The sequence below is a fragment of the Balaenoptera borealis genome, assembly GCF_965194805.1.
Source record: "Balaenoptera borealis genome assembly, chromosome: 3".
NCBI classification, from domain to species: Eukaryota; Metazoa; Chordata; class Mammalia; order Artiodactyla; family Balaenopteridae; genus Balaenoptera; species Balaenoptera borealis.
The window spans coordinates 106,707,734-106,734,416 of NC_138866.1; the positions used below are offsets into that span (position 1 = coordinate 106,707,734).

General features: G+C 43.4%; 2 long non-coding RNA genes across 2 annotated transcripts in view; both read left to right on the forward strand.

Moving 5' to 3' along the window:
• LOC309626862 overlaps positions 1–26,683 on the forward strand; it is an 844,624-nt gene that overhangs the window by 378,927 nt on the left and 439,014 nt on the right. The gene's annotated exons all lie outside the window — the stretch shown is intronic.
• On the forward strand, positions 2,171–15,642 carry LOC309626851. The gene is made up of 3 exons (XR_014243441.1): positions 2,171–9,176; positions 12,800–14,783; positions 14,880–15,642. It is a non-coding gene; the product is annotated as an uncharacterized lncRNA (long non-coding RNA).

Genomic DNA, 26,683 nt, shown 5'->3' on the forward strand with positions numbered 1-26,683 from the left:
TCTCATAAAATAGAACAAAAAGACGAAGATATGGTAAATATAACAGAAACTATAAGAGACATAGAGAATCAATTCAGGAAGACCAATATTGACATTATAGATGTTTCAGAAAACAGAAAACTGGGGGCCTTCCCTGGTAGCGCAGTGGTTGAGAATCTGCCTGCCAATGCAGGGGACATGGGTTCGAGCCCTGGTCTGGGAAGATCCCACATGCCGCGGAGCAGCTGGGCCCGTGAGCCACAACTACTGAGCTTGCGTGTCTGAAGCCTGTGCTCCGCAACAAGAGAGGCCGCGATAGTGAGAGGCCCGCGCATCGCGATGAAGAGTGGCCCCCCCACTTGCCACAACTAGAGAAAGCCCTCACACAGAAACGAAGACCCAACACAGCCATAAATTAAAAAAAATAAAAAAAAGAAAGAAAACAGAGAACTGGAGAAAACAGTGGGAAGGAAGCTATCAAAAATTGATATTGGACAGTTCATGGAGCTGAATAATAATAGCTAACATTTACTGGGTGTTTACTATGTGTTTTATAAGTATTCATTCATTTTAACCTCCAATCACCCTGAGGTAGCCACTAGTATTATCCCCATTTCACAGATGAGGAAAATGAAGCACAGAGAGGTTAAGTAACTTGTGGTCAGCAAGGCTAAGACCAAGATTCAAACCCAGAGGCCAGCTCCAGAGCCCGAGCTCTTGAACTCAATGTACCTTAGTCTGGATTCCCTACAAAATGGAACCAAAGACACACATGTATTTACTAACCCTTCATCTGGGAGTGCAATCCCAGAAAAGCAGGAATGAGGGAAGAGAGGGAGGAAGGCAGGAAACGAGTAGAACAAATATAAGAGAAGGTGCTCTCAGGCTGGCCATGGACTTATAACAAGTGCAGCTGGTTGCCTTTAAGCCTCTTGACAAACCAACCAGGAGGCAGTAGGAGAACTGATCCCCTGGCTCCCATTTCCACTGGTCAAACATGCCCGTGGGATTTTAACCCGCCCTCCCTGCATTTCTTGGTTGTTCCATCGGGCCCTTTCGGAGGCTACCAAAGAAGCCAGATCCATCGTAGCAGCAGCATCCAGACAAGCGGACCCAGGCCAGTAGCACATCCACGTGCTTGCATGTCTGCCGACAGTTTCTCAAGCCCTGCTTGGGGAGCCAGCAAGCACGTGTGGATGTTGGGAGGATCCAGAGTCTCAGGCCTCAGTGGAAACAGGGAATCCATAGGGCAGGAAGTGAAAGACAGGTGGCATGAAGAATGAGGCAGAGTCCTGTCAAATCATGCCTGTGAGTGACAGGAAGGATTGGAGCAGCTGCCACTGAGGGCCTAGCCAGCCAAGCAGGTGATGACAGAGAAAGAACTTAATAAGGGCCGAAACCTCTCCTCTGGGGCCTTGAAGAATGCTGGTTGGTGCCAGGTGATCCTCCTGGAGGGCCAGCAGTATATGGCAGCCAGACCAACTCAGGGAGATGCACAACTGGACTGGACACACTTTTCTATGCTGACTCCACAGAACAGGGTGCTGACGATGACTCTATCAATACAGCAAAAACATTTACTGAGGTGCCACCCTGTGCCAGGCACTATTCTAATGCTACATTTATGTTATTTATCTTAATTCTCACAGCAATGTCAGGAGGTTCCTTGTGATTTTACAGGCAAAGATAGTAGCCCAGAGAGGGTTAGTAACTTAACCAGCACCATAACTGGTAAGTGGGGGAGCCAGTTTTGAATCTGGGCCATCTGACCCTGGTGTCAGTTCACTTAACTATCAAAAGCCCACTGAATGATCAGCAAACAAATGAAAAAGACCTCCCAAAATGTGAAAGTTTGAAACATCAGGAATAAAAAAGATGATTCTAAAAGCTTCCAGGGGAACAAATCATAAGAAAATGAGACTCAGAATTGTTATTAGTCTTCTTAACAGTAATATTAAAAGCAAGCAAACAATGGAGCAACAAATTCAAATTTTTAAAGAAAATAAATTTTCAAGCTAGAATTTTACATCCAGTCAATTTGTCAAGTATGAAAACAGAATAAAGATACTTACAGACAGGTTTAGGTTCAGAAAATTGACATTTCTTTCTTAGAAGATGACTAGAGGATGTGTACCAGCCAGCCAAAGAAGTATCCAAGGAAGAGAAAGACATGCATTCTGGAGACAGTAAATCCACTAAGAGAAGATCCCAAGTTGATAACTGCGTGGCAGGACTAGAGAGCCATCCATCCACAACAGAGCAGGAAAAGAGAGGGCTTCACAAAAGAGTGTCCAGGAAAAAAATGGACCCAATAGGAAGGGTGATATGATAGATGAGATGATGAAGCAACTGGAAATAAGATGCAATTAAGCAATTGTTAATCCAAAGAATGACAAAAGGCTATATAAGAAAAGACATGTAATCACAGTATTCTAATAGGTTCTACAGTGAACAATATTTACATTGGTATAATAATGCAAACACTAATTATCGATATAAGTAAAACTATGATAAAATTTGGGGGAGAGGATGAGGAAGGGGAAGTGGAGATATTAAATCTTCATCTCTTAGAACATTTATACATTTAAAAAATGTTTTCTTTTTATTGTACCTATATGAGATGATGGATGTGAAGCAAACCTGCTGTGGTAATTATTTCATAATATATGTAAATCAAACCAAATGCTGTGTATCTTAAACTTATACAGTGATGTATTAGCAATTATTTCTCAATGAAACTGGAAAAAAATCTTGTAAAATTGCAATATATGCATATTCTCTAAACATGTGAAGGTGGCTACCAGAAAAAGCAAATAAAATTTCAAAGCAGTTACCTTTTGGTAAAAGACTGGCAGCTGGTGTAGGGTTGTACAAGGTGCTACTGATTTGTATCGTAAGCATTTTTAGCACTATTTGATTTCTTAATTATGTATATAATTACTTAATTAAAAAAATAAAACTTACTTTTAAAAGGCAAACCTATAAAAAGAATTCATGCAATTAAGAATAAAGCCTCATGGATCTTCCCAGCTCTTCTCACAATTCTGCTCCTTGGCACTTGACTGCTTCATGACTTCCCATCCTTTGACTTCTCACCTGTGTCTCCTGGTTGTGCTCCATCTTTTGTTTTGATTATCTGGTAAGATCTGGTTCCCCATTCTGACATCCCCTGTTCATACAACGTCCCAGCTCACTTTCTGTCATTGACATTGATATCTTTCTCTTCCTCCCGCCCATTCTGCCAACTTATGACACAAGTTGCTCAGGAGTGTGGCTTTAGTCAAACAATTATAGGAAATATAATCTGCTGTGACTTTGATCCAATCACCTCACTTCTCATAGTTCCTTTTCTGTAAAGTGAGAAATTGAATCTAGATGATCTTTAATCTCTTTCTATCTCTAACATTCTGTGATTTGTATCCTGATCAGAAGGCTTGGTTGGCAGAGGTGTATAAAAATAATCACAAAGAGAGTGACATCATCTATTCTATGATTAAGGAAAATAACTCATTGAAGGATCATATTCGGTTCTGTTCACTTTAAAAAGAAGTTTGAACCTCTATACTTGAAACCAAAGAATCAATGGTCCAGATCTGAATCAAGCCAGTCGAAAGCTTAAATGGAAATTAGAGGGCTCCAGGGACTTCCCTGGTGGTCCAGTGGTAAAGAATCCACCTTCCAATGCAGGGGATGGGGATTCAATCCCTGGTCGGGGAACTAAGATCCCATATGCCACGGGGCAACTAAGCCCGCGTGCCACAACTACTGAGCCCACGTGCCTCAACTAGAGAGCCTGTGTGCTGCAAACTACAGAGCCTACGCGCCACAACAAAATATCCCACATGCTGCAACGAAGATCCCGCATGCTGCAACTAAGACCAAACGCAGCCAAAAAATAAAAATAAAAATGAATAAATAAATAAGGTTACATGTATCATTAAAAAAAATAAATAAGACTTGTACATTTAAGGAAAGGAAAAAGAAAAAAGAAAACTAGAGGACAACAAAGTCATTAGTCAGTCTTGATCAAACTTCTTTTATGACCCCTTTTATGAGAGAGGTATTCAAATTCAGATTATAACGATGGCTCTGGTGACCTCTTAACACAATGGCAGGAGTTTGGTTTTAAATCCCCTAACGTCTTAGAAGAGATAGAGGGTAGCTGGAAACGGACAAAGGCAGAATCTTCCATTAAGAATATACACTACCAAATGTAATATAGATAGCTAGCGGGAAGCAGCCGCATAGCACAGGGAGATCAGCTTGGTGCTTTGTGACCACCTAGAGGGGTGGGATAGGGAGGGTGGGAGGGAGGGAGACGCACGAGGGAAGAGATATGGGAACATATGTATATGTATAACTGATTCACTTTGTTATACAGCAGAAACTAACACACCATTGTAAAGCAATTATACTCCAATAAAGATGTTATAAAAAAAAAAAAAGAAAGAAAGAAAGATGGTCCCCAGTGACAAAGGAGTAGAATAAGGGCCCAAAGATGCACATATTTCCCTAGTTAGGGGAAAGGGAGATTTCACTGTAACAGGCAAAGTCCTTCTTTTCTTTCTCCCAAAATACAGAATACAAAACTGTGTGAACTAATCCACTTGTGTTGGGCTGCACCCTGCAGGCCTTCAGGCCCTGCACGTGCCCAGCCTCAAGACTGAAGAAAGAGCCTGGAGTGAGCGACAGAGACATAAGTGGTTTAATGGATAGAGGGATCTTACACGTCCAAAGCAAAAAGGGTCCTGGAGGACCCTTTGAGGGGACAGCAGATGGCAGACAGGACATGGCAGTAGTCTTTGCTACCAGAGGAAGAGGGAGGTTACCAGTTATAGAGGGAACTGACGTCAGGTTGGCTCATCGGTTACTAGGGAAACCAGCAGAGGAGCACGCCCCTCACTGCCCCTCATAAACTATCATAGTAGGGATAGTTCGGATCCAGAGATTAGAACAATCACTAGCTGGGGCTGGGGGCAAGTACATAGGCATTTACTGATTAGGCTCTAAGATTGAGAGGGAAGGTCAGTCAGGTGAGTAGGTGCAGTGAGGCAGGGACTGGTCCAGCAGGGGATGTACAGAGAGCAAGAGAACAGCCATCTTTGGTGGCCTGATCATACAATTTGCCAAGTCGATCTTAGGACCAAAAAAGAAATAATGATGTGCACTTATAATTACTAACAGGGAAGTTTTAAATGGCTGGTTTAGCATACCTTCTAGAGTTAGGGAGAAAATATTAGATACATGAGGTCCCACAACCCTTGTGTCACTAAGTAGATTAGACTTGATGGAACCTTGCAATTGTGTCCCAGAAAAATGCACAGGGATCCAGGGAGGTCAGTCCTTTGAAGTATTAATAATCTGTAAGACTTTCACAAGTACAAGAAATTAAGCAGATTTGGTATATATTGAAGTAGTACACACACATACACACACAAACACACTCACGCACTCTGAGAAGCAGATGGTAAACAGAATACCAGAAGAAAAGGAATAGAAATGAACCTTAAAAATCCTAAAGGAGAAGGAGAAATCACTAAGGATTCTCAGGCCTCTGCTAAAACTGAATTGATTTTTTTAAGATAGATAACTCCATCCCTGCTAGTGGACTTAATCTTATGTTACAGCATTGATTGGTAAACTGAGGCCCATGGATACAAAATAACAAAGGTATTCCTTGAAGATGAAAAGTTTTCAACCATGTACTTATTCAATACACATTTATTGAACTATGGGAATATTTACTGAAACTTCCCAATGTGCCAGGCATGTCACTCTGTGCCTTACATATTTTGGCCCATTTAGTAACAACCCTGTGAAATATGAACTGCTAGTGGCCGCATTTTACAGATGAAGAAACGGGCAAAGAAAGGTTAGGGAGCATGCCCAGATTTCACAACTAGTAAGAATTGTTCTGAATTCAGAACATGTTCTGAATTCCGGTGCTGCCTGTTGGTCTATCAGCAATGGTGGGAGAGGTGACCCCAATTTTGTCTGGAATTAGATGTGATAATCTGAAGGGGGCCTAGAAACATTCATGAAAAGTAGACAGGCATTTAAGGCCATCTAACAGGGTGAAGAGTTAAGAATAAAGACTGCTTGGTGTTAGACATGATTTTCAAAATATTTAACTACTACTGAAGAAGAGTCACCTTGCTGGCTTCTCATGGAGGTTTAAGGGTTCAGTGGGTGACCTGGGCCCCTGAATAGGAAACTGCTGCCAGATACCTGTCAGAGACACCCAAGGCAAAAGACCCAGTTCAGAAGACTTCATTGTAGACTTGCCTGCAGATTTTCCAAACTGGATAATAAGAGAAGCAGAATCAAGAGGCTCCTTCATCTCCCTGGACCTAGAGGCCCCTACGCCTGTCAGTGGGGTTGTAAATATCTACCTGGAGCTGGTCAGAGTATGTGTCTGATCTGTGTGTGTGCAGTGGTGGTGGGGGGAAGTGGGGAGTGGGGGGTCGAAGAAGTTCCTCAGAAGCCCAAAGATGTCTTTGAGATTTTATATTTATCTTTAAAAATTATGCTAATTTAAAATTCTTCTCCAGAATGGATCGGTCCTTGACTTAACAAAAAAATTCCCTCCTGAAATATTTATTTATTTTTAGATTTATTTATTTATTTTTGGCTGCACTGGGTCTTCGTTGCTGCGCACAGGCTTTCTCTAGTTGCAGCGAGCAGGGGCTACTCTTCCTTGTGGTGTGCGGGCTTTTCATTTCGGTGGCTTCTCTTGTTGCAGAGCACGGGCTCTAGGCACACAGGCTTCAGTAGTTGTGGCATGTGGGCTCAGTAGTTGTGGCTCGCGGGCTCTAGAGCACAGGCTCAGTAGTTGTGGTGCATGGGCTTAGTTGCTCCGCAGCATGTGGGATCTTCCCGGACCAGGGCTCGAACCTGTGTCCCCTGCATTGGCAGGCAGATTCTTAACCACTGCGCCACCAGGGAAGCCCCTGAAATATTTAAATAGTAAATTTGACACTCCAGAGAGAGGCCCCATAATTGTGTAAAAGCTTCGAGTTCAGACCCACATCTGGTACCCTGTGCATTTGTTCCTCCAATGAGAAGCAGGGGTAGTGGAGGGAGCACTGCGTGGGGAGTGAGGCTGCATTCCACACACCCACAGTGATCGGTAAGCTGATGGTGCTCTGGATGAGCCAACGGAAAAATGAAGGAAGGAACAAATGAACAAAGAGGTGGTGACTCCTTGTGGAATACCAGTTTCAAGGATGCCTGTCCATGTCCCTTGTGACTTTTCCTAACCACAGAATGTGAGCAGTTTTTTTTTTTTACTGATATCCAAGGCACAAGCCAAACACAAGCACTCAAGACAGACTTTCAGAACAGACCCTGGAGATGCCAAAGGATGAATCTAGCAGGAATAATTAATCACCTGGGAAAACAGAACCTGAACTTGAGAGACAAAGCAGCTGACAATAGGGGAATTCTATATGGAAAACTATTAGACATGGCTGTTAAACATCCCTACCGTCTGTGGCAGGAGAATAAATCATGCTGCCAACAGCAATTTGCAGGTAAAGGGAGGTTAAGGAGAATAGAACAGGGGAGCCAGAAACACAGAAGGGTCTCTTAGGTAGGAAGCAAACCTCATGACGTGGGCCAGACCCCCAACCCAGAGAGGGGGACACACCAGGTACCCTGAAGGCAGCTATGGCGACCCGGCTCAAAACCAAATGATGAGAAGGCTCACAAGAGGGCAAGGATAGAGGTCTCTTCTCTCAGAGTGCTGGGTGGTTGCCTGGCAAAATGGTACAAGAGACTGGGAAGTGTGGCCATTCAAATTCAAGTATATGACACTTGAATAATTGCATGCCATTTTTTACCTTGATACGGAATAATATTTGCATTTTCGTGTGCTTCAAACATGAAGGACATAGCGTTTGTGCATTCTCTGTACTTCCAAAGTTAAATATAAAACAGCCTATAAAATTATGAAAAAGGATTTGTAATCTGCATTGACTCCTGGGCTAGAGTTTGATGTATGTGGATTTTAGAGTTTAAAAACTTGCGTCAGTTGATAGGAAATATCTAGAATGGGCAAGTCCCTCCACAGAGACAGACAGATTACTGGTTGCACAGGACTGAGAGGGGGAGTTGGGGGAAATGGCGAGTGACTAACAATAGGTCTGGGGTTTCTTTATGGGGTAATGAAAACTTACTAGAATGAATTGTGGTGATGGTTGCACAGCTCTGCAAACATACTAAAAACCACTGGATTGTGCACATTAGGTGGGTGAATTGTATGTGAATTATATCTCAATAAAGCAGTTAAAGCAAAACCAGAAAACCCTGAGTCAGTGTCCTAACACTGCCACTTACTAGTTATATGCCCTTGAGAAAGTTACTTACCCTTGTCTCAGTGTCCTCATCTGTAAAGTGGGGATGATATGATAGTACTACCTATGTCATAAAGGGGCTGTGAATTCTCAGTGAGATCACACATGTGAGAGGGCCTAGCACCTTGTCCTGTATATGGTAGAGATGCAGTAAATGTAAGCTTCCTGTCCGTTAGTCTCAACATAAGAAATAAATGAATTCATTTGAAAAGTAGGGTTTGGGGTTAGATTGCTAGTTCCCAATAGAGGGCCCTCAGACCTCCTGAGAGCCTAGAAAACAGTCCTTGGGTTTCCTCTATTTTCTGCCAGAAAACCTCCATGGGTTTGCACAGTTAACGGAGATCAGGCTGCCCCAGACTGCTAAACACATCAAGCCTCTTTGCTTTGGGCTGAAATTAGATGAACTCAGCATGATTATTTGCAAATCGAAATTTCAGTTTGGCAATTATATAAGCCTTTGGTTAATTATCTTCTTATTTCCTGGTAAATGCTGTTTATCTGGGAGCAAAAATCTTTCAAAACACAGGCAGGGCCCATGGAGTAAACTAATAAAAGGGGTTTGGGTGGTGAAAGGGTAGAAAACCACTGAACCAGTTTCCCTAAGCTCCTTCAGCTCTATTGTTTGTGTTGGGGTTTGAAGGAAGGGTGTTTGCCAGAGACAGGGAAGAAAGGCGTTTTGTGCGTTCCCCTGTGCTGGAGTCGCAGCGCAAGTGACAGCTCAGAGCATGAGAGGCCTGGAGTGTGGGGAGGAGAAGCAAGGTCTCTGATCCTTTCTGGCTGCTTCTCAACCACTAAGACCTAATTCTGGCTGCAGGATCCAGATGTTTTGAAGGCCAGCGTAAGGTAATCCAGTTCATATTCCTGACACTAAGGTCATCTTTTATTTGTGACACAGCTGAGGTCAAAGCCACAGTCCTAGTCACTACTGTTCCAGGACAAACGAAGGCTTGCTGTGGCTCATTTGGCCTCCTAAGTCAACTTTTTTTTTTTTTAAAGATTTTTTTGAAGTGGACCATTTTTAAAGTCTTTATTGAATTTGTTACAATATTGCTTCAGTTTTATGTTTTGGTTTTTTGGCCGTGAAGCATGTGGGGTCTTAGCTCCCCAACTAGGGATGGAACCTGCACCCCCTGCGTTGGAAGGTGAAGTCTTAAGACCGCCAGGGAAGTCTCTTGCCTCCTAAGTCAACTTTTATGAAGCACTCTGAGTCTCCGGCAGCATCTGCCAGGCTCAGCAGCAGAGTTATTTGCTAGAAGAAGAGTCACCTGGAACTTCGGTTCTGGGTAGATCTGATCCTGCACAGGGTGCTCAGTATCCATCTCTGCAGGCAACGCACACAGCTTGCTGGACACTGGCCCCTTTCCAGACTCGGGAGCTGCCCCTTTGTCTATGTGTCAGCTGGCAGAGAAAGACTTCTGCCTACAGAAGGTCAAAGTAAGAACAGGGCTGACAGCTGTCTTCCAAGAGGTTTCCCAATGTGGCAGTTACTCACTTAAGGACTTGACTGTGGTCCACGGTCTGACGTTTGGTCTTAGGGTAGACACAAAGAGGACAACTGACCATGATCACATGACTGATGCATAAAGCCATTCTCCTCCTGAAGATAGATCTGGGACAGAAACCTACGCATTGGCTGTGGAAAGGTGTTCTGTGGCCCTGGATCAAGACAGAGAGGAGTCAGGCAGGTGAAAGGTGGCAACTGTTAAGACTGCCTGGGACAGCTATCTCCATTACAGGGTCTGACTTCATAGTAGTTTGGGAAGCCTTAAAAGACAATGGTTAATGCTCCTGGCACCACTGCCAACCAAGAGAGAGCTCAGATGGACTTTATCCACCTTTGTCTCGGGGCCTCTCCTTTTTCTTAGCTTCCATGGTGATTATGCCCTTGTGATTGACTGACATCACCTGTCTTTAAATGCATTAAAATATTCAAACTATTCAAATCTCAGAGGCCTGGGAGCCAAGCTGTCTCTCTCAGAATCTGCCCATAACTGCTGGAATCTAGTTGGGCCCTCAAAGGATAATTGATCTCCCCATTCTTTGAGGGGGTCTCACTGCAGCCTCTGAGCATTAATAATGGCAGACTAACATTTACTAAGTGCCTACAAAGTGCCAGGCACAATGCCAAGTACTAACTCATCTAATCCTCATAAAAACCTCATGAGGAGGGTTCTGTTACTGTCCCCATTTACAAATAAGGAACCTGAGGCACAGAGAGGTTAAGTAACTTGCCAAAGAGCATGAAGTTCATAAGTGGAGGAGACATTATCTGAACGCAGGCAATCCAGCTCCAAAGTCAACACCCTAATCGGGTGTGTCACAAATACCAATAATAGTCACTGCTTGAAAGGCCTTCTCCAAGGAAAAGAAAATAAACTGGATATCAGAGATAACAGATGGAGTTTGCTGGAGATTTAAGAGCACTCTGGCTGAGTGCTGAACCTAGTCTTTATGAATAAGCAGAGTATGTAGTGGCTGGAAAGGGGAAGGAGGAGCAGGTAAGCCCCTTGTCCTGGGAGTGCCCTCCCTCCTGTCTGGTTTGGATTCCCTGCTTTTGCAGTCACTCCTTTGACTTGTTGTATTATTCACTCAGTAGACTTGTATCAATCACTTTCTATGCAACAGACACTGGGGACACCAAAGAAAGACACAGAGTTGCTGCTCCCAAGGACCTCCCAAATAAGATAAGAGATTAGCATTTGTTTCCACCTATATTGTCTAGTTCATTTAATCCTCAGAATCACCCCAAGAAGTAAGCAAGGTGGGAACTGATACACCCATTTTATAATTTGGAATACTGAAGCACTAAATAGCTAATGCTCTGCCGCGGTGTCTCCCATAATCACATCCACCAGAATTCCAAATGAAGCTGTGTTTCAAGTGTTCTGTCTTCTTGCCTCTATTTATATTAAGTACACTCACATGGTCAATTTGTTAGGAGGCTTTCACTAGTCATCAATGAAATAAGACAAAAAAATAGGATGATGGAGAGTTTTTTTGTTAAACTAAATTTCTTCCATTTAAAGAAATATCCTCTATTCTGAAATTATGTCCTTCCTACTTTTTGGTATTAAAATGCCCTACAAATATTGGTATTTTTTTTCTTTTTAATGCACTTACGCGGCAGAACAAAATGTTAGTCATTTTGTTGTTTCCCATTCCTGCTTGCTGGTCTTTGAACCACTGCCCTAAAATGCACACGATTCCTGAGAGAGACAGAAAGTCCATCCCATCATCCAAAGGTATATATAGATAAGCCTCCCACCATTTGTACTACCTAAGGTACCTGAGACCATGGGCTTGGCTGGGAGGACAGGGATGCTTTGAGGAGGCTTGGATTGAGAAAAACAAAGAGCGGTGATAGGCTGTGATCCCTTTATTCTGATTTACATGACACTTGACTTTCCATAGCCATGGCAACTAGCTAAAAATGATAAGGCTGATTAACTCCACAAGTGCATTATTCACATGTCACCAAATATTGACTCTTACCAACCCCCCTCCCCCCCAGCCATCTGCCCCGGTGTGTCAAATCAAAATAAATCAACAAACAAAAAGTGGCAGGCAGATGACACCCCAGGGATGCTGCAGCTAATTATATAGTTGCCAGTCCTAGGCTGAGTGCTGAGTGGCTGACCCATTTCTCCATCTCCCTTCTTCCCTAGTGACCAGGAATATGTACGCGCGTGCACGCACACACACGCACACACGCACACACGTTTTAGATGGGAATGGTATGGGTATGTGAGGGGGACAGGGCTGGGGGCAGCTGGGGTGAAAAAGACTTAAAAGATCCTAGGGAGTAATGATAATAGTAGACCATTTATTAATATGTACCAGGCATATTAGTAGTGCCATCACAACTCTGAGATGTAGGAACTATTATTATTCCCATTTTATAGATGAAAAACTAAAACTTATTTATGTTAATCAACTTGTTCAAAGCCAAACATGCAGCATTTTATGGTCTGAATTCCAAGTTAATGCTTTTAATCCCTGCATAAGCCAACTCACATTTACTGCTACCTGGTCGTGTTTTTCAACCTCTCTGTGCTTCCATTTCTGCATCATGATAATGGGACCATTATGGTACCCAGTTTACAGGGTTATTGTGAGAAATCAATGAGCTAATACATGTAATGTACTTACAGTAGTCCCAGTACATACGTGCTCAACATGTGTTGGCTGTTATTATTGCTACTGTTGTTATTTTTATTATATAACGTTGCCTTCCTTAGCTGGATGAAGGGAGTGTGGAAGTCACAGATTTTACAAGCAAAGAGGATATAGTTGGATGAGTGAGCATTCTTGGGGATCTAGTGCCAAGAGAACTACATTTCTATTCCCAGGAAGAGCATAAGTCATTTTCTCTACACCTGACCACACCAGGTTGTACATTTCCACACCCTGTAGATTTCTAAGTCCTTTGGTCTCCTCACTTCCTTCTGTCTCTTCTCTTCTGACAGCTCACCAGAGAAGCCACTCCCCCCATCTTTCACAGCCCTCTGTCCACTGAGTCACAAGCTGCTAGACTGCACAGCCCCTTGGCAGTGGTTGGAATGAACTGCCACATCAGTGGCTTTGGTGGTGATGTGTACCACACCTGCAGAAACTCCCGATGAAGCATAGAGGGAGATCAGCTCATCACTCCGGCCTGCTATTTTTAAAAGCAATTTCCAGTGTTTTCTCCCTCCACTGCTTTCCACCAAACTATGGGAAAACATCACAATTAATGGACTGTAACATCCCCAACAGCTGCTACCCAACTCCACACGGGGCTAGTGGTACACAGAAATGACTTTAAATTTAGTCTTACATTTTGTAACTTGGAAAATATAACCAACCAATATAATTGCGAATGTGAGTTATTTCATGGGTTTTCTTTTCCAGCTTCTGTAACTATGACTAAAGTCCTAGTCACCAGCCTGAGTGTGTCACAAATATGCTTCTTTCCCACATGACCTTCCTCCGTCACTGACTGCATTTTCAAAAGTAGCCTGAGGCCAGAGAACAGCTGTTTGCTGGTTCCCTCAGGAGCTGGTTGCAAATGGTGCATTACTGGCTTGTGCTTTTTTGCTTCTTTGAGGGAGGCATTTAAATGTGCTAAATGGAAGCGAAGAATCATAGGATGGGTAATATGATGTTAAAATGGGAAGTTTCTACTAGTCGCCAAGATGTAACAGATGTGAGCATAAAAAGCAGTGTAGAAAAAAAAAAAAAAAAAGAACCCCAGCTCCATAACTCCTTGTGCTGGATTGTTCTAGTGTCATTTTGTTTTCACTGGGTACTACACTTTGCAGAAAACTTTACAGAGTGTTCCGGATTTGAGTTTATTAAATGTGAATTTGGGAGGGACTCGGGAGGTGGAAGTGAAGCAGCCGCCCTGGTGGCTGTTGGTTAAGGGCACTTAACTGGGAAGTGCACTGGTGGTTGCTGTTGGTTAAGGGCAGTGAGAGACCAACACACAGGTGCCAATGGATTCCAGTTCGTTTTCACTTTTCCCTGTAGTGTGTCCAGCTCTCCTTCTCAGCTGCTGACCGCTGCTGACCAGCAGTGACCCCAGGCCCGCCACAGACACTTAGCCATGAACTCCGGGAGCAGCCAGGAAGAGCAGACAACCTTCCGCAGGGTTCTATGCCTGCTCTCTTCACACACCTACTCCAGCAGCTGGAAAAGCCCAGCTTCCAGGTGTCCCTGAGAACTCTGACTCATCAGCCTGTGCCAAGGCTGCTTCATGACCTTTCTGTGACCCTTCAACTCCTCTTTTCAAACCTATCCTTCCCCTGTGTCTTCCACAACTGTGTATGCTCTAATTGCTGAAATACATTCCTCATTCCATAATGCTCATAAGGGTCTGCATCCCTGGCTAGACCCTGACTGATGTATCCCTGGACCCCTGAGCCAGACCAAGGATAAAGAGGAGTCAGAGTGTGAAGCAAAGAGAATTGTCAAGCTGAGAGATACAGCTGTGCCCTGTGTGCCCATCTCCTCCTATACCTCAAGTCTCACGATGGGCCCCATGGGCCCCTCAGAGAACTTTGACATGTGCTCCCAGCAGCTGAGATATGGAGAGCTGACACCTAACTCATGCCTCAGAAAGCTGCAGCAGAGAATCAAATTGGCCGCACTGGGTTCTGCGGGGTTGCCCAGAGTTTAGGGGGTCATGGGATTGTCCTGGGCCCTGACCAATAGGACTCGCGGGAGGGACACAGCAAGCCCAGCGTCAAGAAGCTGAAGGTGGACTCAGGATTCCTAGGAAAGAAGCATCTCCAGCAACCACCAGGAATGGAGATGCATCCACCAGATCAAGGGATCTGCAGGAGTGCTCCAGCAATGAGAACGCTGAAGAAGCCCAGGAAAGCAGCTCACTGGAAAAAGTGTTCAATATCTGCTGACCTGGCAAGCACCTCATTTACCACTCCTTTCTCCCTCCTCTCTGACCCAAATGCTGTGATGGGCTGCATATGAGCATCCATCATTTCCTGCAAAAGGATTCAGCAAAAGGAGAGACAATGGAAAGGGATGTTGGGTATTGGGTTTAGAGAGGACACAAATTGCCTAGTAAACTGAAATGATGGTGGGTGGGGAGCAGACAAAGGATAAAGATTTGCTATAAAATTAAGTTCAGAGTTTTGGTTAATCTCTTGGGGTGAACACAGCTGAAATGAGACTTCATTTTGTGACTTAAAGTGACCATATTAACTGAGAGTGAGCTGGAAGTTAAGGGCCTGCTGGAGTTTTTACCTAGAGGTGGGGAGAGTATTTCCATTTAATTTCCTTTAAGGTGAGACAGGAAAATGAAGTGTGGTTGCTCCTGGCTGGAGGCCAGGCCTTGTGCAAGCCAGGCACAAATGCCAAGTCAGGGAGAACCCAGGCCCTGTGGACCTCACTCTGTGTTTGTGGAGGCCTGTATTCCTCTAGTGACACCTCAAGGACAGAAGGGGCCACGGAGAAGACTGACAGTGTGGGATTTGGGGGTGGTCTACTCTTCAGATCTTTCACTACTTTTTATATTGGAGTTCCAGTAAGTTTTCATTTGAAGGCAGAATATAATTCCACCACTTTAAAAATATCTTGAAAACTACCTTCTGTCTAACCCCATTTAACCAATGGAGAAATGAAGGCTATAGAGCGGAAGCAATTTGCCCATGTAGAAGCAGGACCCGAGCCATTGCTCGGACTCATAACCCTAGACCTTCTCTCCACCACCCACAGCCTCCAGCCCCAGCATCCACGTGGAGGTCGGCTGGTTGATTTCAGATTTCTCCCCACCTGTCTCACTTTAGAGTTTTCAACTCAAAAATAAATGTAAGGGGGCTTCCCTGGTGGCGCAGTGGTTAAGAATCTGCCTGCCAATGCAGGGGACACGGGTTCGAGCCCTGGTCTGGGAAGATCCCACATGCCGTGGAGCAACTAAGCCCGTGAGCCACAACTACTGAGCCTGCGCGTCTGGAGCCTGTGCTCCGCAACGGGAGAGGCCGTGACAGTGAGAGGCCAGCGCACCGCGATGAAGAGTGGCCCCCACTTGCCGCAACTGGAGAAAGCCCGCACACAGAAACGAAGACCCAAGACAGCCAAAAATAAATAAATTAACTAATTAATTAAAAAAAAATTTTTTTTTAAATAAAATAAAATAAAATAAATGTAAGGGCATATAGGAAACAAAGGATAGAAAATTAGATCAGCAAGTGCAGGGCCAAGCAGAAGGAAGGTCTTGGGGAAGAAATGGGAGAAAACTCAGCTTCTGGATTGCTCTTGACCTCAGTGGTGCCCTGTCACCTGGGGAGTTTGTGAAAAGGCAGATTCCTAGTCCCCCAGGCCATCCTGGGGCACAACCTTGAATCTGGATTTTAACAATCATCTCAGGTGATTTATTCGTCAGGGAAGATTTGGTTCCATGAAGTGGCTGCACACATCAGGTCAAGAATGCCCAGTGCACCATGGTGGCAGAGTGCTGACACTGGTCCCGGGCCTCCCTCCCCACTGAGGAACACTCTGGAGCAGTGCCAGCGGCTTCCTGCAGGCTGGGTGGTCACTCAGCCTCGAAAGAGTTTGAAAGGGTGATTTCTAGGCTGAGGAGTTGCCACCGAGGAGCAGCAGCTGAGGAAATCTGGGGTAATCTATGCAGGGACCAGTTCTACAGGCTAGCATAGAAGAGGCAGAGTCTCTGGCTGCATGATGGACAGAACACAGAATGAAGCCAGAGGCAAGAGCTGGTCCCAGGCCAGTCCTGGGAGGGGAGCCGTAAAGCCTGGGAAGTGGGGAGAGGTCAGGGCTCCAGGTGATAGGGGCCATTTTGAGGGAATGAGACATCGAAGGACGAGAAAAGGTCTGTGCTAAATTGGGACTCTCTGGATAACTCTTTGGCCATAGACCCTCATGGAAAGGTTTTGTGTATTCATAACCAGTGACTCCCAGAGTATCTGAAAATATGTAACTCTTGCTCATCTATGGCAGCCGTTCTCAACCAGGGGATATTTTGGCCCCCAGTGGACATCTGACAATATCCGGAGACATCTGGTTGCCACAGCTGGCAGTTGGTGGGTGTGTGATCCTGGTATCCATGGTGGAGGCCAGGGAAGCTGTTGGGCATCTGACAACACACAGGACTTCCCCACAGCAAACAACTACCCAGCCCAAAAGGTCAATAGTGCCATGGTGGAGAAACCCTGGTCTATGATGGAATCATTAAAGGAACCCATCGTCCTTTGGGGAAACTCACGTCTGAGATGCTCATGATATGAAGCCCCGGGTTAACTCTGCCCACACACACTACAGTCCTCCCACTCTGGAGGGCAGCCAGGCCTAAAACCGGGCAATAGTGTGCAGGTATATGCTGGACACTATGTATCATAGTGAGTTTTATTAAAAGAAAAGATAAACAGCAACATCTTGTAATAGGCTAATGATAGGTATTGAAGTCTGTTGGGTTCATACCTCCCTGCCCCTGCTGCACCCCTATCTTGCTATCTCTCACTGTCCCACAGTGATGGTTCTGCAGCAACCCAGGTCATGGAACAAGGACCTTTGCATCCTTAACCTCCACTCCAGGCACTAGGACTCTGCTTATTCAGTTTCCAGCAGGCAAATCTGATGTCTCTTGCAAACCAAGGTGCCCAAGGCAAAGGTTAGGGTTGGGGGGTGGGGGGTCATTGCTCTTCCTCTCAGAAGAGCCAATTCAGTTTCTTTCTGGGCTACTCAGTTTGCAGACAGGGTGACTGTAACCCCACCCTGATCCTGGCATATTGCCTACGTCTCAACTATAGGTGTCGGCATCCGTGTCCCCTGGACACTGCTCCAACTTGTCCAGGCTGCAGCACCCCACTTTCTCCCAATTCATTCTTACTGAGGCACTCAAAATTGTCCCCCTAATATGCCAGGGTACCCAGGTCCTCTGTGTCTCTCAAAATGTATGGCCAAGCCCCTTAAGGGCATGGTGGGGAACAGAGGATGAGAGCTCAGAATTCGAGCTCTATCTATCTATGCCAGATTTTTTTCCACACTGGAAACAAACACATTTGTTATTTTGAGCCGTGACTGAGATGACATTTATGACATATAGCAAAGCGGGAATTATCTTTAGGAGCAGAAAGACAAAGACATACTGTGGGTCTGATAAGATAAAAGCAGCAACAGATAAAAACATTTATAAAGGGAGATGATGGCTATCTGCCAAACAGGAGCAAGGAAACTCACCCACTAAACACAAAGAAATGAAAAGAAGTCAAGCCAAATGCTGTGATGGGCTGCATATGAGCATCCATCCTTTCCTGCAAAAGGATTCAGCAAAAGGAGAGACAATGGAAAGGGATGTTGGGTATTGGGTTTAGAGACACTGTATAACCTTGGACAGCAGCTTCCTAGTTTCCTGGGCATATAAAGGAAGGGAACTGGCCTGTTTACCTTTCATAGTCAAGGTGATGTTTAAGTAAGTTGGCGCAGGTTAAAAGCTATGTGAGCTGAGAAGCAACATATACTGAAGGGATGGGTTCTCAAATTGCATCATACGGAAGTGTCACTTAGGAGAGGTGTTAAAAATCCAGATTCTGGGCCCCATCCCCAGAGATGCCAATTCAGTAGGTTTGAGCTGGGGCCCAGGAATCTGGATTTTGGACAAGTACTTCAGATGATTCTGAAGCAGGAAGTCTCTAAGAACCCTACGAGGTAAATACTGTTATGACTCCCATTTTACACATGAGGAAACTGAGGCATAAAGTCTGATAACTTGCCCAAATTCACCCAGCTAGTTAGTGGCAGAGCCATCGCCCAAGAGATCTAGGGCTCAAGAGATGAGAAGTGAGGTGGTTGGGACCTGGGAAGGGACTCCTCTCTCCCCCCTCTCCTCTGAAGCAGTGAGCAGAGTTGTAACCCATTTCCAGAAGCATCCAGCAATCTCAAAAGTGCTGTATCTCTGAATCCCTTGAACCTCAAGCAGACAAATACACTTGAGACAGGTGTAAACAGACACACTCATGAACGATAGAGACAGAGAAGGAGGGAGGGAAGGAGGGAAGGGTCACATTAAAAAGTATAATCTATTTCAAATTTGTGCTTCTCTAGAGCGCTCTGAAGATTCACTGGGACAAAAAAAAATGCTCTAAAATGCATCAATCCCCATCAGTGTACAAAGAGGAGAGGGCACTGCAACCAAGATGTCAAGTTTTCAGAAAACAGTATTAAATGAGTAAGAAGAGTTTCAAAACCCAGAATCATTGAATAGTAGAGCTGGGAGTTAACTTGATTAGCCCTTTGATTTTACAGATGAGAAAACAGTCTTGGGTAGGGGAAGTGCCAAGGTGGGTCAGCAGAACCCAAACTGTGGGGTTCTGAGCCCTTAGTCTGGTGCTCATTTGCTCCACACTCTGCCCCCGTGAAACTTGAAAGGAAAAGGAATCATTAACGTAGTGTTCCTTCCAAACTCCTCTTTAATACACACTCTTGGTTGGAACAGGGGCTGAAGGAAGAACAAACAAAGCTGAGGAGATGTAGTCAGCAGCTGATTCAGTAGATGGCGGGGGGAGTCTCAATTAAGGTGTTGAGAGGTCCCAAGTCTCCAGCTCCCTCATAACACTGGAAATAGAGGAGACAAGTAACTGAGGGGAGGAGATCCTGGGAAGGCTCCCCAGGTTGAGTCTGCAGGGGTGAGCACGGTAACTCCCCTCTCACCACCTTCCCGTCCCTGCTACCCAGGGACAAATCAACATCTTTGAGACACAGGCTACAGTGGCTGGAAATAGAGGTGGGATTTGGGGCAGGTGGTTCCCTTCCAGGTCAAAACCCTCACAGGAGCCCTTGACCAGACGTCTCAGTTCCACCTAGGTCTGGCTGCATGGGGTCCATCTAATTTTATTTTCTATCATTGTCCTGATGAAAGCACACATCCTATACCTTGTATTATTTTAAACAATACCCTGGGAAAGGTACTGGTTTCAGCCCGAGAGGCCAGTCCAGGGGCAGTCCTTGGCAATGGAAGAGAAAGAATGTCCAGGGGATGGGGAAGTAGAGGGTCAGGCTATAGGGAGCAGTCCTGAGACTTGACAGGAAAGGCCACAGGCCTGGGCAAGGAGTAACCCAGGGCTCCTGCACCTGTCCCACCCCACTCTGTCAGTACACTTCCCTCCACACATGACGCCACCATGCGGTGACATCAGCAACAGAGGGGACACGGCCCAGCCACCAGCTTCTGGGCTCCCAACACTCCTGCAACCAGACCTGTCAAGCCCAGCTCGAAAGTAGCCATTGTCCTGGGCTGTGACAAGAGCAGAAGAGGACAAGATAGAAGGATCCAAATTTTTTGTTTTCTCTCCACAAAGAGATTGTAGCCAAGATTAACATCATGGACTGAGAAAGCCCTGAGACTATCACCAGAATGGGGGAATCCAGGAGCAGGAAAAGATACACTCTCAATAGTGAGAGATCAAAGACATGTGAGCTTATTTTCCACTCCAACTGGTAATACAGAGGTGACCCTGGGATTCAGGTTATAGCTATTCACTGGCTTTGGCTTTAACTTTGTTTAAACCAACTTGGATTAAAGTGAAAGGGAAGATGCTCAAGGTGTTAGCCACAAAAATAATCCACTGGGTAACACACCGTGCGTCAGACTTATCAAATGGTCTTCATTTTCTGAACAGAACAAGGATGTGTGGCAACACTAGAAAGAATGATTGTCCTGCCAACCCTAGTAAATCCCAAAGATGCTCTCAAGTTCCCCCTTTTCTCCCTATTTATCTTGGTAATGAATTCTCTGAGTCTTTGACCTGCCAGTTCAGTTATCTTTCCCCATCGCTGATAAAAGCCTAGCTGTGGGAAAAGATAATATTTTCTTAATCAAATGAGTATCAGTGAGATCTATGGAGCAGCTTCTAGCATTTTTTAATGACTTCTTAGAAGCCTCTCTTAGGAGAAAGCCTTTGGGTATGACAAGAATATGAAGGAATATTCCAGATTTATTCAATGCATTTTTTTTTTAACTTTAAGAGTTGCCTAGAGGAAACCCTGAACTTTCTAGCCTTTTCTACATAGACAATGGAAGGGGGAAATGTGAACAATTATAAAGAAGATTTGATCAGTTTCTATTTCCAATCAGGATCCAACCTTAAAGCATGACTACTTAGAGTTTTGAGAGACCTAGATTAGAATCCTCTGGGTTACTTAACCCCTCTCTGCTACAGTTTCTAAGCTTATACAAAGAGACTACTATAGTGCCTCCCTCATAGACATATTGTGAGGACTACATAAAATAATGACTGTAAACATTTAACACAGAGCCTAGCTCAGTAAATGTTAGTTTTCTTTCCTACATCAAAGGATCATCTCAAATTTCCATTTTATTTTGCCTTTATGGACATGGCTTCTAAACATTCTGAATATCACAGGGCAGCCCTAACAGTGAACAAATAGCCTCTCTGAGTAAAATGAAGTTAGCACAACCTGTGTATTGGTTACCTGGAAGGAGAAATTGGCTAAAGGATTACCATATTTGTTTCCTAGAGCTGGCACAAAAATTTACCACAAACTGGGTGGCTTGAAAAAAACAGAACTTTACTCTCTTGTAGTTGTGGAGGCCAGAAGTCCAAAATCAAGGTGTCGTCAGGGTGAGTCCCTTTTGGAGGGTCTGTGGGAGAATAGTCATTCTATGCCTCTCCCAGCTTCTGGTGGCTGCTGGCTCCTGGCATTCCTTGGCTTGTGGCTAGCCTCCAATCTCTGTCTCCATCTTTACATGGCCTTTTCCTCTGTGTCTCCTCTTTCTCTTAGAAGGATACTAGTCATTGGATTTAGGACCCACCCTACATTCAGGGTGATCTTATCCTGAGATCCTTAATTAATTACATCTGCTGAAACTCCATTTCCAAATAAATTCACATTCACATATTCACATTCACATTATTCAACCCACTACAGTTACTTTAAATTCTTCAAATAAAATCTGTGTGCAATATATACATATATCAAATCATTACATTGTACATATGAAACTAATATTATGTTATATGTCAACTATATCTCAATAAAAAATGTTTTCCCCTACTATGTTTCAGGAATAAAATTATTTCAGAGCAAGTATTGCTAATTTTCTATATATCTTGGGAAACTCAAATATAAAAATTTTAAAGTGTGGATTGTATGAAAAATATAATTTTCTTTGCAACCTGGAGTCATTTTAAGTCTTGAAAGAAGATGGTGGCAAGTGAACTTATTCTGGTAATTTAGAAAATTCAGTTTCAAATTTCTAAATTCCAGTTAGTGATGCTGTCATAGACAGAATAATGCCCTCCCAGCCCCACCCCTCAAGGATGTCCATGTCCTAAGTTACTTTATATGACAAAGGGGAATTAAGGTTGCAGATAGAACTGCTAATCAGCTGACTTTAAGATAGGGAGCTTATTAGCCTGGAGGACAAGATGGTGGAGTAGAAGGACCTTGAGCTCACCTCCTCTCAGGAGCACACCAAAATCACAACTATCTTCTGAACAACTATCGATAAAAAAGACTGGAACCTACCAAAAAAGATATTCTACATTCAAAGACATAAAGAAGAAACCCAACAAGATGGTAGGAGGGAGAGCACTCACGATATAACCAAACTCCATCCACCCTGGGTGGATGACCCACAAAGTGGAGAACAATTATATCGCAGTTCTTCCACAGGAGTGAAGTTCTGAGCCCCACATAAGGGTCCCCAGCCTGGGGGCTGGCATCAGGAGGAGGATTCCCCAGAGCATTTGTCTTTGAAGGCCAGGAGGGCTTGACTGCAGGAGCTCCACAGGACTGGGGGAAGCAGAGTCTCCACTTTTGGAGGGTGCAAACAAGGTCTCATGCATACCAGGACCTAAGGCAAAAGCAGTGACTTCATAGGAGCCTGGGCCAGACTTACCTGCTAGTCTTGGAGGGTCTCCTGAGGAGAAAGGGGCAGCTATGTATCACTGTGGAGACAAAGACACTGGTGGCGGAGGTACCAGGGCATATTCATTGGCATGAGCTCTCCTGAAGGTTGCCATTTTGGCACCAAGACTCCACCAAACAGCCTGTAGGCTCCACTGTTGGGATGCCTCAGGACAAACAACCAACAGGGCAGGAACACAGCCCCAACTATCACCCATTAGCAGACAGGCTGCCTAAAGATTTCCAGAGCCCACAGCCACATTTGGACATTCCCCTTGACACTGCCCTGCCCACCAGAAGGTCAAGACCCACCTCCACCCACCAGTGGGCAGGCACCAGCCCCTCCACCCAGGAAGCCTGCACAAGCCTCTAGACCAGACTCACCCACCAGGGGCAGACACCAGAAGCAAGAAAACTATGATCCAACAGCCTGTGGGACTGAGTCTGCAAACATAGATCAGAGCCTATGCTGGGACCAGCTGGTCCGTGGCCCTTGGGTGATGGGGAGTGTACTGCTGGGACACATAGGACACATCCCCTACAGAGGTCCACTTCTCCAAGGTCCAAAAACATAACTAACCTTCCACATACATAATAATACAAGTAGAAATTTAGACAAAATGAGATGGCAGAGGAGTATGTTCCAGACTAAAGAACAAGATAAAACTCCAGAAGAACACTTAGGCAACCTACCCAAGAAAGAGTTCAGAGTAATGATCATAAAGATGATCCAAGAACTTGGGAAAAGAATGGATGCACAGAGCAAGAAGTTACAAGAAGTTTTTAACAAAGAGTTAGAAAATGTAAAGAACAACAAGTTGAAGAATATAATAACTGACATGAAAAACACACTAGAAGGAATCAATAGCAGAAGAAATAGCAGAAGAAATGGATAAGTGAGCTGGAAGACAGAGGGGTGGAAATCAGTGCCTCAGAACAGAATAAAGAAAAAAGAATGAAAAGAAATACGGACAGTTTAAGAGACCTCTGGGACAAAGTCAAATGCACCAACATTCACATTATAGGGGTCTCAGAAGGAGAAGAGGGAGAGAAATGGCCTGAGAAAATATTTGAATAGTTAATAGCTGAAAAATTCCCTAACATGGGAAAGGAAATAGCCACCCAAGTCCAGTAAGCACAGAGAGTCCCAGGCAGGATAAACCCAAGGAGGAACATGCTGAGACACATAGTAATTAAATTGACAAAAATTAGAGACAAAGAGAAATATTAAAAGCAACAAGGGAAAAGCAACAAATATCATACAAGGGAATCCCATAAGACTATCAGCTGATTTTTCAGCAGAAACTCTGCAGGCCAGAAGGGAGTGGCATGATATATTTAAAGTGATGAGAGAGAAAAACCTACAACCAAGAATACTCTACCCAGCAAGGCTCTTGTTCAGATTTGACAGAGAAATCAAAAGCCTTACAGACAAGCAAAAGCTAAAAGAATTCAGCACCACCAAACAAGCATTATGACAGATCCTAAAGGAACTTCTCTAAGCAGAAAAGAAAAGGCCACAACTAGAAACAAGAAAATCACAAAATGGGAAAGCTCACTAATAAAGGCAAACATACCGTAAGGGTAAGAAATAATCCACACACAAATATGATGTCAAAACCAGTAATCATGAGAGGAGGAAAGTACAATGGCAGGATATTTGAAATGCATTTGAAATTAAGAGATCAGCAACTTAAAAATAATCATATATATATATATATGTAAACCGCTATATCAAAACCTCATGGTAACTGCAAACCAAAACTTTATTTTTCTGTATACACAGAAAAAAGAAAAAGAAATCCAAACACTACACTAAAGATAGTCATCAAATCACAAGAGAAGAGAACAAAAGAGGAAAGGAAGAAAAAAGACCTACAAAAAGAAATCCAAAACAATTAACAAAATGGCAATAGGAACATACATATAGATAATTACCTTAAATGTAAATGGATTAAATGCTCCAACCAGAAGACATAGACTGGCTGAATGGATACAAAAACAAGACCCGTGTATATGCTGTTTACAAGAGACCTACTTCAGATCTGGGGACACATAGAGACGGAAAGTGAAGGGATGGAAAAAGATATTCCATGCAAATGGAAATCAAAAGAAAGCTGGAGTAGCAATACTCATATCAAACAAAAGAGATTTTAAAATAAAGACTGTTACAAGAGACAAAGAAGGACACTATGTGATGATCAAGGGATCAATCCAAGAAAAAGATATAATAATTGTAAATATATATGCACCCAACATAGGAGCACCTCAATATATAAGGCAAATATTCATAGAAATAAAAGGAGAAATTGACACTAACACAATAATCGTGGGGGACTTTAACACCCCACTTACATCAATGGACAGATCATCCAGACAGAAAATCAGTAAGGAAACATAGGCCTTAAATGACCCATTAGACCAGATGGACTTAATTGATATTTACAGAGCATTCCACCCCAAAGTAGCACATGGACATTCTTTCCAAGCACACATGGACATTCTCCAGGATAGATAACACACTGGGCCACAAAGCAAGCCTTAGTAAATTTAAGAAAATTGAAATCATATCAAGTATCTTTTCCAACAACAACACTGTGAGATTAGAAATCAACTACAAGAAAAAAAACTGCAAAAAACACTAACAGGTGGAGCTAAACAATACGCTACTGAACAACAAATGGATCACTGAAGAAATAAAAGAGGAAATTTTAAAAATACTTAGAGACAAATGAAAATGAAAACATGACGATCCAAAACCTATGGGACACAGCAAAAGCAGTTCTAAGAGGGAAGTTTATAGCAATACAAATTTACCTCAGGAAACAAGAAAAATCTCAAACAACCTAACCTTACACCTAAAGCAACTAGAGAAAGAAGAACAAACAAAGCCCAAGGTTAGTAGAAGGAAAGAAATCATAAAGATCAGAGCAGAAATAAATGAAATAGAGTCTAAGAAAACAATAAAAAAGATAAATGAAACTAAAAGCTGGTTTGTTGAAAAGATAAACAAAATTGATAAACCTTTAGCCAGACTAATCAAGAAAAAAAGGGAGAGGGCCCAAATCAACAAAATTAGGAATGAAAAAGGAGAAGCTACAACTGACACACAGAAATACAAAGGATCATAAGAGACTACTACAAGCAATTATATGCCAATAAAATGGACAACCTAGAAGAAATGGACAAATGCTTAGAAAGGTACAATCTCCCAAGACTGAACCAGGAAGAAATAGAAAATATGAAGAAACCAGTTACAAGCACTGAAATATAATCTGTGATTTAAAAACTCTGAACAAACAAAAGTCCAGGACCAGATGGCTTCACAGGTGAATTGTACCAAACATTTAGAGAAGAGTTAAAACCTATTCTTCTGAAACTATTCCAAAACATTGCAGAGGAAGAAACACTCCCAAACTCATTCTGTGAGGCTACCATAACCCTGATACCAAAGTCAGACAAAGATACCACAAAAAAAAAAAAAAATTACAGGCCAATATCACTGATGAACATAGATGCAAAAATCCTCAACAAAACACTAGCAAACTGACTCCAACAATATATTTAAAGGATCATACTCCTGGACTGTTCAGGACTGTTCTGATTTTATTTTTAAAGCAAAGATGCCGGTTATAAATGATTCCTACTAAACAATAAAACAATAGATTCAGCTTAAGAAATAAATTTAAAAATAAAAAGGATCATACTCCATGATCAAGTGGGATTTATCCAAGGGATGCAAGGATTTTTCAATATCCACAAATCAATCAGTGTGATACACTACATTAATGAATTGAAGAATAAAAGCCATATGATCATCTCAATAGTTGCAAAAAAAGCTTTTGATAAAATTCAACACCCATTTATGATAAAAACTCTCATAAGTGGGCATAGAGGGAGCCTACCTCAACATAATAAAGGCCATATATGACAAACCCACAGCTAACATCATACTCAATGGTGAA